The 15,169-nt window shown below is 38.4% G+C and overlaps 1 protein-coding gene across 1 annotated transcript in view; it reads left to right on the forward strand.

Annotated features, from left to right (window-relative positions):
• LOC141583002 (histone demethylase UTY-like) overlaps positions 1-15,169 on the forward strand; it is a 219,099-nt gene that overhangs the window by 92,060 nt on the left and 111,870 nt on the right. The window lies entirely within an intron of this gene.

Below are 15,169 nucleotides of genomic sequence, written 5' to 3' on the forward strand. Positions count from 1 at the left end.
CTTTAAGTGCGATGTTTAAAGCAATGGTGAGAGAAGACATCCTTACCTTATAAGTGACAAATGGAAAAGTTGGAATGGCTCACTAATTTTAGCTGTAGATTTTCTGCAGATAGGATTTGTGAAGTTGAGAAGGTTTCCTTCTAATTCAAGTTTCCTGAGATTTTAAAAAATTATTCATCAGTGGGTGTTGACTTTTGTCATATGCTTTCTCTGTATTTATTGATATCATCTTTTTAAAATTATTAATATTATTGAGATTTGATCTCACGCTGTCACCCAGGCTAGGGTGTAGCAGTGCAATCTGAACTCACTAAAACCTCCACCTCCCAGTCTCAAGCAGTCCTCCCCCCATCAGCCTCCAGAGTAGCTGTGTCACCATACCTGGCTAACATTTTTCACAGAGTCAGGGTTTCACCATGTTACCCAGGGTGGTCTTGAACTCCTAAGCTCAAGCCATATGTCCACCTTACCCTCCCAAAGTTCTGGGATTGCAGTCGTGATCCATGTGCCCTGTTGTCATGTGATTTGTTATTAAAGCCCTTTGATTTAATGGGTTACATTAATTAATTTTCATCTAAACTATCTCTGTATGTCTAGGGTAAATCCCACAGTGGTGCATTGTAAAATAGATTGTGTTGTTTCATTTGCTAATTTATTGCTGAGCATTTTTGCATCATATTTAAAATAAATTTTTCTAATTGTGCTTTAGGTTCTGGGATACATTTGCAAATCATTGTTCAACACCCACCTGTGAGTGAGAACATGCAATGTTTGATTTTCTGTTCTTGTGTCAGTTTGCTGAGAATGATGGTTTCCAGATTCATCCACGTTCCTGCAAAGGACACAAACTTCTCGTTTTTTTTATGGCGGCATAGTATTCCATGTTGTCTATGTGCCACATTTTTCTTGTCCAGTCTATCATCGATGGTCATTTGGGTTGGTTCCAGGTCTTTGCTTTTGTAAATAGTGCCACAGTGAACATAGGTGTGCATGTGTCTTTATAATAGAATCATTCATAATCCTTTGGATATATACTGAGTAATGGGATTGCTGGGTCAAATGGAATTTCTATTTCTTGGTCCTTGAGGGATTGCCACACTACCTTCCACAATGGCTGAACTAATTTACACTCCCGCTAACTGTAAAAGTGCTCCTTTTTCTTTTTCTTTTCTTTTTCTTTTTTTTTTTTTTTTTGAGACAGAGTCTTGCTCTGTCGACAGGCACCAGGCTGGAGTGCATTGGTGCAGTCTCGGCTCACTGCAACCTCCGCCTCCCATGTTCAAGCAATTCACCTGCCTCAGCTTCCCGAGTAGCTGGGACGACAGGTGTGTGCCACCATACCCAGCTAATTTTTTTGTATTTTTAGTAGAGACCGGGTTTCACCATGTTGGCCAGGATGGCCTCGATCTCTTGAGCTACTGATCCGCCCATCTCGGCCTCCAAAGTGCTTGGATTACAGGCCTGAGCCCAAAGTGCTCCTATTTCTACACATTCTCTCCAGCTTCTGTTGTCTCCAGATTTCTTAATGATCACCATTCTAACTGGTGTGAGATGGTATCTCAGTGTGGTTTTGATTTGCATTTCTCTAATGACCAGTGATGCTGAGCATTTTTTCATATGTTTATTGGCCTCATATATGTCTTCGTTTGGAAAGTGTCTGTTCGTGTACTTTGCCCATATTTGAATGGGTTTATTTGTTTTTTTTTTTTTTCTTGTAAATCTGTTTTAGTTCTTTGTAGATTCTGGATATTAGCCCTTTGTCAGATGGGTAGGTTGCAAAATTTTTTTCCATTCTGTTGCATCATATTTATAAGAGATTTGATTTGTAGTTTTTTTACTTGCAATGTCTTTTTGGTTTTGGTTTTATAATAGTACTGGCCATGTAAAATGAGTTAGCAAGTATTGTTTCTTTGTCTTTTGAGAGATTGTAGATAATTGTAGTTTTTTTTTTGTTTTTTTTTTTTTGTTTTTTTACCTAAATGTTGATAGAATTCACCAGTGACTCATTAGAAGATTATTTTGGCCTTAAATTTTCTTTTTACTAGATATCTGCTTACTCAGATTATGTATTTTTATGTGAGATTTGGCAAATTGCCATTCAAGGAGTTGGTTCATTTCTTCTGCAATTTTCTGTTACATTCTTTTATTACCCTTTTAATATTCATGGCATCAGTAGCTATATTTCTCCTTTCATTTCTGATGAAAGGTATTTTCTTTCTTTTTCTGCTAGCCTGAATGGTAGGGGCTTGTTGATGTATGTATCTTTTCACAGAACTAATTTGGTTTCCTTGACTTGTTTTCTGTTGAATTCCTGTTTTCAGTTTGATTGCATTCTGTTATAATTTTTATTATTTAAAGTTTTTATTTTTTAATTTCATTTGATTTGTTTCTAATTTGTTAAGGCATACGCTTAAGTGATTGATTTTCAGCCTATCTCTCATCTTTTTTTTTGAGATGGAATCTCACTCTTGCTCAGGCTCTAGCACAGTGGCATGATCTTAGTTCACTGCAACCTTCACCTCCCTAGCTGAAGCCATCATCTTGCCTCAGCGTATTATATAACCACATTTGACTAATTTTTTCATTTTTAGTAGAGAAAGGGTTTCGCCATGTTGGTCAGGCTGGTCTCAAACACCTGACCTCAAGTGATCTGCCCATCCTGGTGTCTCAGAATGCTGGGATTATAGGCATAGGCCAGTATCCTCTGTTTTGATACATGCATTCAGTTCTGTAAATTTCCCTGTAAGCACTGCTTTTACCCCATCCCATAAACTTTTATAAGTCATGTTTCTATTTTCATTTAATTCAAAATGTTTTTTATTTTCTTGAGAAGTCTTTTTACTTGTGCTATCATAGGAGTGTGCTATTTAATCTTCATTTATTTTGAAGTTTAACCAGTCCTTTTATTTTTATTGACTTCTAGTTTAAATCTGTTGATTTCTACATTAAAGCTGCCCTGCACACGTTGTATGATTTCTTATTCTTTGAAATTTGTTAAGGTATGTTTTATGTTGCAGAATGTGTTGTGACCTTGTGAATGCTTGATTTGAATTTAAGAAGAATATGTATTCTCCTTCTGCTGCAGACTCCACTTCCAAACCAAATGTAGGTTGAAAATGCAATGTTTGTGAGATGAAAACCCAGGATACAGAGAGCTAACTCTTTATATACCCTGGTTACACAGAAATTTGTGAGTCTTGAGTATGTGTGGATTTCGGTATCTTCTGGGATTCTAGAACCAATACCCTGTGAATATCAAAGGATGACTATATATTCACTTGGCGATGGTGTTGTTGATTTCCACTGTTTCTTTGTTTTTATTGCTTGCTTGCTGTTTGTTCCACTTCTAATAAATAGATACCAAATTCTGCTACTCAGTTATTGATTTCATCCATTCTTCCTTGGTGTTCTACCAATTTTTGCCTTATATATCTATTGTTAGGTACATAAATGTTAAGGATTATTATTTCTTCTTGGAGAGTGGACCTGTTTGATACTGTATAATGCTACTGTTTATCACAGAGGACTTTGCTTTACTTGAAGTCTTGTGTTTCATTTTTTAAATCATTATTACAGTTAGCATATTTTATCTTTTCATATCATTCACTTTTAATATCTTTTTTTTTTGTATTGTTTTTGAGGCAGAGTTTCACTCTTGTTGCCCAGGCTGGAGTGCAATGGCGCGATCTCGGCTCACCGCAACCTCCGCCTCCTGGGTTCAGGCAATTCTCCTGCGTCAGCCTCCTGAGTAGCTGAGATTACAGGCATGCACCACCATGCCCAGCTAATTTTTTGTATTTTTTTAGTAGAGACTGGGTTTCACCATGTTGACCAGGATGGTCTCGATCTCTTGACCTCGTGATCCACCCGCCTCGGCCTCCCAGAGTGCAGGGATTACAGGCTTGAACCACCGTGCCCGGCCCTGATATACTTTTTTAAATATTGTAAGTTGGTTTATTATAGACAGGTCTTGTTTCTTGATTCTTTCCAATGTTAATTTTTTAAATTATTCAGAAGAATACACTCTAAAATAACAATTAATATAGTATAGTAAATACATAAATCAGTAACACAATCATTTATTGTCATTACCAAGTATATTATACTGTTCTGCACTTGTACAAAACTGGCAGTGCAGTAAGTTTGTTTACATTGACATCACCACAAACACGAAAAATCCACGGCGCTAAGACTTTAACATGGCTGTGATGCCACTAGGGTTAAGAATTCTTCAGGTCCATTATAACCTTGTGGGACCACTGTCATATATGCAGTCTGTCGTTTACTGAAAAGTTGTTAGGTGGAATGTGACTTTAATTGGATTAATATCTGCTGATTTTGTTTGTTGCCACATTTCTGTTTCTGTTTTGTCTCTGACTCATTTCCACCTTTTGTGGTTTTAATTGAGCATTATGTAAGAGTCCATTTTGCTACTGTTATACTGTCGCTCTTCCACCCCTGCCTTGCTTCCCCCTTCCCCCGGCCCTGGCCAAAGGAGTTTTCATTCCTGTACTAGTGGAGTACAATGGCAAGATCTCAGCTCATGCAACCTCTGTCTCTCCGGTTAAGACAATTCTCTTGCTTTAGCATTCCAGGTAGCTGGAATTAATATGTGCACCACTATGCTGGCAATTTTTGCATTTTTAGTAGTGACAGAGTTTCACCATGTTGGTCAGACTGGCCTCGAACTCATCTCAGGTGATCTACCTACCCAAGCCTCTCCAAGTGCAGAGATTACAAGCATGAGCCACCACCACACCTGGCCTGTCACTTATTCTTAATTGTTCACTAATACAAGTCCACTATAAAGTAGCACTATTCCCCTTTACCCTTTTACTTATAGTGAGAGAACTTCAGAAAAATAAAATAATCCTAATTCTGTTTCACTTTCCTTGCATGATTGTTCTTATTCATCTCACATTGTTTTAAGTGAACCATTGTTTGTTAGATGAACTAAGAATTTTTCTGTGTTTACCTCCAATTACTTCTTTTTTATTGCTCTTCTTTTCTTTATGCCTGACTTTCTGATTATTTTCAGTTTCCTTCTCTTTAAGAATTTGTTTCAGGCCGGGCATGGTGGCTCACGCCTGTAATCCTAGCACTTTGGGAGGCCGAGGCGGGTGGATCACGAGGTCAAGAGATCGAGACCATCCTGGTCAACATGGTGAAACCCCGTCTCTACTAAAAATACAAAAGTTAGCTGGGCATGGTGGCACACACCTGTAGTCCCAGCTACTAGGGAGGCTGAGGCAGGAGAATTGCTTGAACCCAGGAGGCGGAGGTTGCGGTGAGCCGAGATCGCTCCATTGCACTCCAGCCTGGGTAACAAGAGCGAAACCCCGTCTCAAAAAAAAAAATAATAATAATTTGTTTTAACATTCATTGAAAAGCAGGTTTATTGACATCAACTCCTTTTTTATTTTTCTAAGAAGTTCCTTTTGTCTTCTTTATTTTGGAAAGACAGTTTATCAAGTTATAAAATCCCTGATTTGTAGAGGTTTTTTTGTCTTGTTTCTATTTCTCTTGTAAATATTAGAGACATTTCACTCCCTTCTTGCTTTCATGGTGTTCAAGGAGAAGCCATAGCTAATACTTAACTTTGCTGTCTAATGTTTTTTTTCCTGCTAGCTTCCTTCAGTATTTTTCTTTATCTTGATTTCATATAGTCTGAAAATGATATGCATATGTATAAATGTGTGGGCATTTTATTCTGCCCAGTGTTTTGTGAGTTTCCACAGTTTGTGGTTTTGTGTCTGCGATTAATTTGTAGATAGTCTTATTTTTGTTTTAGATATTTCAGTCGTTTTGTTTTCTGTAATTTCCATCATAGGTGATTTATACTTTATTTCATTTTCTCACCATTTTTTTTTCTACCTGCCATTTCTTTTATTTGTTTTTCAATTTATGAAGTTTCTGTTGAACCTCAAGCCGAATTCTTTCCCCAGTGTTGTGTAGTTTACCAGCAAGTCTTCAAAGGTATTCTTTTTTTTTTTTTTTTTTTTTTTCCTTTTGAGACGGAGTTTCGCTCTTGTTACCCAGGCTGGAGTGCAATGGCGTGATCTTGGCTCACAGCAACCTCCACCTCCTGGGTTCAGGCAATTCTCCTGCCTCAGCCTCCTGAGTAACTGGGATTACAGGCACTTGCCACCATACCCAGCTAATTTTTTGTATTTTTAGTAGAGATGGGGTTTCACCATGTTGACCAGGTTGGTCTCGATTTCTTGACCTCATGATCCACCCACCTAGGCCTCCCAAAGTGCTGGGATTACAGGCTTGAGCCACCACGCCCGGCCAGGTATTCTTATTTTATGTTACCTTGTTTTGAATCTCTAGCATCTCTGTTTGGTTCTCAGGACTTCCCTCTCTTTCCTTTACCTGTTTCTGCTCTATGCTTTATCAATTAAATCTCTTAGCATCTTAATTATCTAAAATTCCTAGCCTAATATTCACAACATCTGTGTCATAATTGAATCAGATTCTGATGTTTGCTCTGTCTCCTCCTGTAATTTTTGCCTTTTTGGTTATTTTTTTTTTCAGGATGCTGTACCTAGTTACTAGATGTATATTTATAAATATACACACACACCTCTTATTAATGTTGTGGTAAGACGTGGTGGGGAGGAGGAGCATTACATTTGATTTCAGCCTTTAGTGAGTCTGTGCCTCTGAACTGTCAATGTCGAAAGTGTTTCTTAGATTTTTTCCCATGTTGGTGCAGGAAAGGATGGCAAGGTTGGGAGATTTTTTCCCCCCTCAGTATTCACTGTGAGAAACTAGAGGGAAAACTTGGAAATTTATTTGTGTGCTCTGGGTAACTGGGTCCCTCTGGTGTTTTTATCTCTCAAATGCGTCCATTCTGAGCTCCTGTAATTTGTCACTCATAGTTTAGATTTCTCTGTGACAGCACTGGTTCCTTCTGAGGATAGTGCTCAGGGATGTTTGCTTTGGCCAGTCCTTATGTTCTGCATTGCTCTGTCATTTTCCTCCAGTTGGGGCTGTTGGCCTGTGCTGTGCTCTCGCTTCCCTAATGAATCTAGGAAAAGCTGTGGATCTTTCAGCTTTTCTTAGGATTTTTACTTTTGATAGGATGGAGTTACGACTTCCAGCTTCCTAAATGCCAAATTAGCAACCAGAAATCTTTATTTTTTGAATGGGCAATATTGTATTTCTTCTTTACATGTTCATTTTGTTGTGTTTGGCATTTCAGCTATTTTCAGATGGCAGTTCTAGAAGACAGTTTCTTCCCTCTCCTCAGAGTTTTATTCTGTTTTCTTACTGTAGTCCACATTTGATCTTTAAATTACTATTTAAAGTATGTTTCCAGAGTCTGTATTTGCCAGGCGGGGTTTCAGAGCACCAGCATCGGGAAGTGGTTGACTAAACAGTTGATAAAACAAATTTACCAAAAACAATATAAGTTTGAAAAAGGAAAGTTTCTTAGAAAGGAAGAATGTACAAAACAATGCAGCTGGGCACCTCAGAAGAAGACTGGATGCACCATGGTGGATTTTCCTTAGGAGCATTTACGGACCTTAAAGTGGGAGCTTAGGGTTGTAAAATTAGTTTCAGCATGGCATTTCAGAGATTTGTAGAAATTTTAGTTACTTATAAAAGTTGAAAGAGTCGTGGAACCAGATGCTGACTTTTGATGCTAGGGATACTTAGTTATTTCTGAATTCCCAAATAAGGATTTTTGCCTCCAGATGGCCTCTTTTGATAGTCACAGGGCGGTCTTTGCTCCCTTCTGAATTCCTAAGATAAAGAGTTCTTGTCTGTTCCATGGTCACCAAGTGATTTTCACTCTTCTCAATATTCTTTTTCATGAATGTTTTGTATTCCTTTAGCTTGTGTTCAGCTAACACTAGATACAGATTTCTTTGCACACCACGAGCCAAATATAAGAAGTGAAAGAGAGAAAAAGATAAAAATGAAAAGTAACTCCTGAAAAATGTTCGCTCTTTGTAAATTGTCTGTTTGGTGTGAAACAACTCAAATATATAGGTAGTTTACATATCTGTGTTTTCCTCCTTGTCCTGAGTAATCAGATAGAAGATAAATCAGGTGATTCGTGAAACATTACAGTCTTCGTCTTAGGTTTTTATTGAGCAAGTGTGAATCTTTTTCTGGATATGAGTATGGTGTCCCAGTAGACACTGGCACTCTTGAATGTCCTAATTTCCCTAAGAATCTGTCTCCCAGCTTTTCCTGTCAAGCTCCACTCTTGGTGCTATGTTATATGACTGCTTTAAGTCCTTGATGTTTTAGACAGTTTTTGCTTGCTTAAAAAAAAAAAAGTTGAAAATTCCTTTAAATTCAATAATCATTAATAAGAAATTCCCAAATTTACCAAATAAATATAAAAATATTTTCTTTTTTCACCTACTTATGATGTAATGTTATTGCTGTTTTAGTTTGAAATTTATTAAAAATTAAAATATCTCAAGTTGTTAGAATATGTAGTTTATATTAGGTCTTATAATCACACATCAATTTTTGTGGCCACTGAAGAAATGATGTAGGAAATAAGTATCCTATTTATTTATTTATTATCTTCTTTAAGTTCTGGGATATATGTACAGATCATGCAGATTTGTTACATAGGTACACATGTGCCATGGTATGGTTTACTGAATCCATTGCCCCATCATCTACATGAGGTATGTCTCCTAATGCTATCCCTCCCCAATCTCCCCAATCCGTAGTCCCACCCTGTGATGTTCCCCTCCCTCTATCCGTCTGTACTCATTGTTCAGCATACACTTTTGAGTGAGAACATGTCATGTTTGCTTTTCTGTTCTTGTGTCAGTTAGCTGAGAATGATGGCTACCAGTTTCATACATGTCCCTGCAAAGAACATGAAATCATCCTTTTTTATGGCTGTATAGTATTCCGTGATGTATACCTGCCACATTTTCCTTGTCCAGTCTATACTTCATAGACATTTGGGTTGATTCCACGTGCTTGATATGGGGAACGGTGCCACAATAAATGTACATGTATGTGTGTGTCTTTATAATAGAATGATTTATAATCTTTTGGGTATGTATCCAGTAATGGGATTGCTGGGTCAAATAGTATTTGTATTTCTAGATCTTTGATGAATTGCCACACTGTCTTCCACAATGGCTGAACTAATTTACACTCCTACCAACAGTGTAAAAGCATTCCTGTTTCTCCATAATCTCTCCTGCATTTGTTGTCTAATTTTTTAATGATTATCATTCTAATTGGCATGTGGTTTTTGTTTGCATTTCTCTAATGACCAGTGATGATGAGCTTTTTTTCATTTGTTTGTTGGCTGCATAAATGTCTTCTTTTGAAAAGTGTCTGTTCATATTCCTGGCCTACTTTTTGATGGGGTTTTTTTCTTGCAGATTTGTTTAAGGTCTTTGTAGATTCTGGATATTAGCCGTTTGTTTTGTGTAGATTGCAATTTTTTTCCCCCATTCTGTTGGTTGCCAGTTCATTCTATTGATAGTTTCTTTTGCTGTGCAGAAGCTCTTAAGTTTAATTAGATTCCATCTGTCTATTTTGGCTTTTGTTGCTAATTGCTTTTGGTGTTTTAGTCATGAAGTCCTTGCCCGTGCCTATGTCCTGAATGGTATTCCCTACGTTTTCCTGTAGAGTTTTTACAGCGTTCGGTCTCATGTTTTAATATTTAATCCACCTAGAGTTAGTTTTTTATGTAACGTGTAAGGAAGGGATCCAGTTTCAGCTTTCTGTGTATGGCTAGCCATTTTTCCCCATAAAATTTATTAAATAGGAAATCCTTTTTCCATTGTTTTTTTTGGGGTTTGTCAAAGATCAGATGGTTGTAGTTGTGGGGCATTCTTTCTCAGGCCTCTGTTCTGTTCAGTTGGTCTATATCTCTGTTTTGGTAGCAGTAACCTACTGTATTTTGATTACAGTAGCCTAGTCACACAGTTTCAGCTCAGGTAGCATGATGCCACCATCTTTGATTTTTGTTGTTGTTGTTGTTGTTGTTTCTTTTTGCATAGAATTGTCTTGGGTTTGTGGGCTCTTTTTTTGCTTCCATATGAAGTTTAAGGTGTTTTTTTTCCCCAATTCTGTGAAGAGTCATTGGTGGCTTGATGGCAATAACATTGAATCTGTAAATTACGTTGGGCAGTATGGCCATTTTCATAATATTGATTTTTCCTAACCATCAGCATGGAATGTTTTTCCTTATGTTTATGTCCTATCTCATTTCCTTTAGCAGTGATTTGTAGTGCTCCTTGAAGAGATCCTTCACATCACTTGTTAGTTGTATTCTTAGGTATTTTATTCCCCTTGTGGCAGTTGTGAATGGAAGTTTCTCATGATTTGGCTCTCTGTTGGTCTAATGTTGGTGTATAGGAATATTTGCAATTTTTGCACATTAATTTTGTGTCCTGAGACTTTGCTGAAGTTGCTTATATCAGCTTAAGGAGATTTTGGACTGAAATGATGGGGTTTCCTAAATATACAATCATGTCATCTGCAAACAGGAACAATTTGACTTCCTCTCCTCCTATTCAAATACAGTTTATTTCTTTCTCTTGCTTGAGGGCCCTAGCAAAAAAATTCCAGTACTATGTTGAATAGGAGAGCTGAGAGAGGGCATCTTTGTCTGTGCCAGTTTTCAAAGGGAATGCTTCTAGTTTTTTCCCATTCAGTATGATATTAGCTGTGGGCTTGTCATAAATGGCTCTTGAGATAATGACCCATTGATACTTAGTTTATTGAGAGATTAAAGGACTGTTAAGACCTTCTCTGCATTTATTTAGATGATAATATGGTTTTTGTCTTTGGTTCAGTTTATGTGATGTACTATGTTTATAGATTTGCCAATGTTGAACCAGCCTTGCATTCTCGGGATGAAGCTGACTTGATCATGATGGATAAGCTCTTTGATGGGCTGTTGGATTCAGTTTCCCAGTATTTTATTGAAGATTTTTGCATCAATGCCTATCATGGATATTGGCCTGAAATTTTTATTTTATTAGTTGTATCTCTGCTAGGTTTTGGGATTAGGATGATGTTGGTCTCATAAAATGAGTTAGGGAGGATTCCCTCCTTTTGTATTGTTTGGAATCGTTTCAGAAGGAATGGTACCAGCTCTTATTTGTACCTCTGGTAGAATTCAGCTGTGAACCCATCTGGTCCTGGACTTTTTTTGGTTTATAGGCTATTAATTGCTTCCTCAGCTTCAGACCTTGTTATTAGTCTATTCAGGAATTCAGCTTCTTCCTGGATTAGTCTTGGGAGGAATTTATGCATTTCTTCTAGATTTACTGGCTTATTTGCACAGAGGTGTCTGTAGTAATCTCTGATGATAGTTTGTATTTCTCTGGGTTCATTGGTGATATCCCCTTTATTACTTTTTATTGTATGTATTCAATTCTTCTCTTTTTTCTTTTTTGTTAGTCTGGCTAGTGGTCTTTCTATTTTGTTGATCTTTAAAAAAAAACCAACACCTGTATATATTGACTTTTTTGAAGGGTTTTTAGTTTCTCTGTCTCCTTCAGTTCTGCTTTGATCTTAGTTATTTCCTGCCTTCTGCTAGCTTTTGAATTTGTTTGATCTTGCTGCTTTAGTTCTTAAATTGGACATTAAGATGTCGATTTTATATCTTTCCTTGCTTCTCAGGTGGATATTTAGTGCTATAAACTTCCCTCTACACATTGCTTTAAATGTATTCCAGAGATTCTGGTATATTATGTATTCATTCCTATTTATTTTGAAGAACATCTTTATTCCTGCCTTCATTTCATTATTTATCCGTTAGTCATTCAGGAGCTGGTTATGTAGTTTGCAGTTTTATAGTTGTGTGGTTTTGAGTGAGGTTCATAATCCTGAGTTCTAATTTGATTGCATTGTGGTCTGAGAGACAGTTACAATTTCCCTTCTTTTACATTTGCTGAAGAGTATTTTACTTCCAATTATGTGGTCAGTTTTAGAACAGGTGCAATGCGGTGCTAAGAAGAATGTATATTCTGTGGTTTTGGGATAAGAGTTCTGTAGATGTCTATTAGGTCTGCTTAGTCCATGTCTGAGTTCAAGTCCTGGATTCCTTGTTAATTTTCTGTCTTGTTGATCTGTTTCGTATTCACAGTGAGTTGTTAAAAGTCTCCCACTATTATTATGTGGGAGCCTCACTCTCTTTGTAGATAGTTAAGAACTTGCTTTGTATATCTGAGGGCTCCTTTATTGGGTGTATATATGTTTAGGATAGTTAGCTCTTGTTGCATTGATCCTTTTACCATTATGTAATGCCCTTTTTCTCTCTTGATCTTTGTTGGTTTAAAGTCTTTTATCAGACACTAAGATTGCAGGCCCTGCCTTTTTCCCCCTCTCCCTTTGCTTGATCTTTCTTCATCCCTTTATTTTGAGCCTGTGTGTCTTTGTACATGATACGGGTTTCCTGAATACTGCATACCAATGTGTCTTGACTTTTTATCCAGTTTGCCAGTCTGTGTGTTTTGATTGGGGCATTTAGCCCATCTACATTTTAAGGTTAATATATTTATGTGTTAATTTGATCCTGCCATTTTGATGCTAGCTGTTGTTTTTCCTGTTCGTTGCAATTTGTTCATGGTTTCGATGGTCTTCACAGTTTGGTATGTTTTTGCAGTGGCTGGTACTGATTGTTACTTTCCATGTTTAGTGCTTCTTTCAGGAGGTCTTGTAGGGCAGGCCTTGTAGGGCAAAATCTCTTGGCAGTTGCTCGTCCATAAAGGATTTTATTTTTCCTTCTCTTATAAAGCTTAGTTAGGCTGGAAATGAAATCCTGGGTTGAAAATTCTTTTCTTTTAGGATGTTGAGTATTGGCCCCCACTGTCTTCTGGCTAGTAGGGTTTTTGCCGATACATCAGCTTTGAGTCTGATGGGCTTCCCTTCATGGGCAACCCAACCATTTTCTCCTGGTGCCCTTTGCTTTTTTCCTTCATTTCAACCCTGGTGTACTTGACAATTATGTGCCTTGGCGTTGCTCTTCTTGAGGAATACCTTTGTTAGGTTCACTGTTTCCTGTATTTGAATATTGGCCTGCCTTGCTAGATTGGGGAAGTTCTCTGAATAATATTCTGAAGAGCGTTTTCCAGTTTGGTTTCATTCTTCCCATCACTTTCAGGTACACCAATAGATTGGAGATTTTTCTTTTCACATAACCCCTTATTTCTTGGAGCCTTTGTTCATTTCTCTTTGCTCTTTTTTCTCTAATCTTGACTTCTCAATTTATTTCATTGAGTTGTTCTTCAGTCTCTGATATCCTTTCTTCTGCATGATCAATTCAGCTATGGAAACTTGCGTATGCTTCACAAAGTTCTCGTGCTGTATTTTTCAGCTCCACCAAGTCATTTTTTTTCTTCTTTATGCTGGTTACTGTACTTAGCATTTCATCTAACCTTTTTTCAAGGATCTTGGTTTCCTTGCCTTGGGTTAGAAAATGCTCCTTTGGCTCAGAAAAGTTTGTTATTAACCACCTTCTGAATCCTGCGTCTGTGAATTTGTCAAATTCATTTTCCATTCAGTTTTGTTCCCTTGCTGGTGAGGTGTTGTGATTTCTTGGAGGATAAGAGGCGTTCTGACTTTTGGCAATTTCAGCCTTTTTGTGCTGGTTCCTTCCCATCTTCGTGGATTTATCTACCTTTGGTCTTTGAAGTTGGTGACTTCTGCATGGAGTTTCTGAGTGGACACCCTTTCTGTTGATGTTGAAACTATTTCTTTCTGTTTGTTAGTTTTCCTTCTAATAGGCCCATCTGCTGCAGGCATGCTGGAGTTTGCTGGAGGTCCACTCCAGACCATGCTTGCCTGGGAATTACCTAGAAGGGATGCAGAACAGCAAAGATTGCTGCCTACTCCTTCCTCTGGTTTCTTCATCCCAAAAGGACACCTGGATGATGTCAGCCAGAGCTCTCTTATATGTTGTGACTCCCAGTTAGTATACAAGGGGGCTAGGGAGCCACTTTAGGACACAGCCTGCCACTTAACAGAGGTCAAGCACTGTTCTGGGGGATTTTATGCTTTCTTCAGCACTGTGGAGCAGTGACATGTTAAGTCTGCTTAAGTGGATCCCACAACTGCCCCTTTTCCTAGGTTCTCTGTCCCAGGAATGTGGGGGCTTTCTAAGTCCCTGATAGACTGCTGGGGTTTTTTCCTTCTTTTATTTTTCAGAGATGCCCTGCCCAGCAAGAAGGAAACCTACTTGACAGTGTGCCTGCAGAGGCCTTGCTGAACTGCTATGCTGGGCTTCACCCACTTGCTCTGTAAATATCCAGGAGGCTTGTTTACACAGGGTTGAAACTGCCTATGGGACCCTCAGCAATGGCTTCTGATCCCCTCAACCCTCACCTCCATGCTCGAAAGTCCCAGGTCAGCTCAGATTGCTGTGGTGGCTGCAAGAATTTCAAGTCAGTGGATCTTAGCTCACAGGTCTTCATGGGGGTGTTACCCACTAGGCCAGCTCACTTGGCTCCCTGGTTTCAGCCCCGTTTTTCAGGGGAATGAGCAGTTCTGTCCCACAGATGTGCCAGGCACCGCTCAATTAAAATGGCACCCAGTTTTGTGCTGGAAATTTGGGACACTGGCATAGTTGGTGCCAGAGGGAATCTTCTGCTCTGCGGAGTGTAGATCTGATCTGGGTGAGGCAATGCCATGCCCTGCTTTGGATTGCCTATCTTTGGCTGTTTGTAATCAGTCCCACTGAGATGAACCTGGTACCTCGTTGGAAATTCAGAGATCACTACTCTTCTGGTGCACTCACTGGGAACTGCAGACTGGATCTATTGCTATTCAGCCATCTTGGCAGAAGTTGCCCCATTTTCTTGCCTTCTTTTTTTTTTTTTTTTTTTTAATAAATAAATGTTTTATGGATGGATGAGCTCTTAGGGTTGCCTACTCTACCATTTTCTCTGATGTCACTCCAATCCTGCATTTTTGGTTGTGTTTTTTTGAAATGTGTTCTCTCTGTCTCACACAGGCTGGAGTGCAGAGGCGTTATCTCGACTCCCTGCAACCTCTGACTCTCAGGTTCACGGTACTCTTGTGCCTCAGTCTCTCAAGTAGCTGGAATTACAGGCACCTGCCACAGTGCTCTGCTAATTTTTGTATTTTTAGTGGAGACAGGGTTTCTCTACTAATAGAGAAACCTGAACACTATGGAGACCATAGTGACTAGGCAGGTTTTGAA

The sequence above is a fragment of the Saimiri boliviensis genome, chromosome Y (genome assembly GCF_048565385.1).
Source record: "Saimiri boliviensis isolate mSaiBol1 chromosome Y, mSaiBol1.pri, whole genome shotgun sequence".
Taxonomy (NCBI): Eukaryota; Metazoa; Chordata; class Mammalia; order Primates; family Cebidae; genus Saimiri; species Saimiri boliviensis.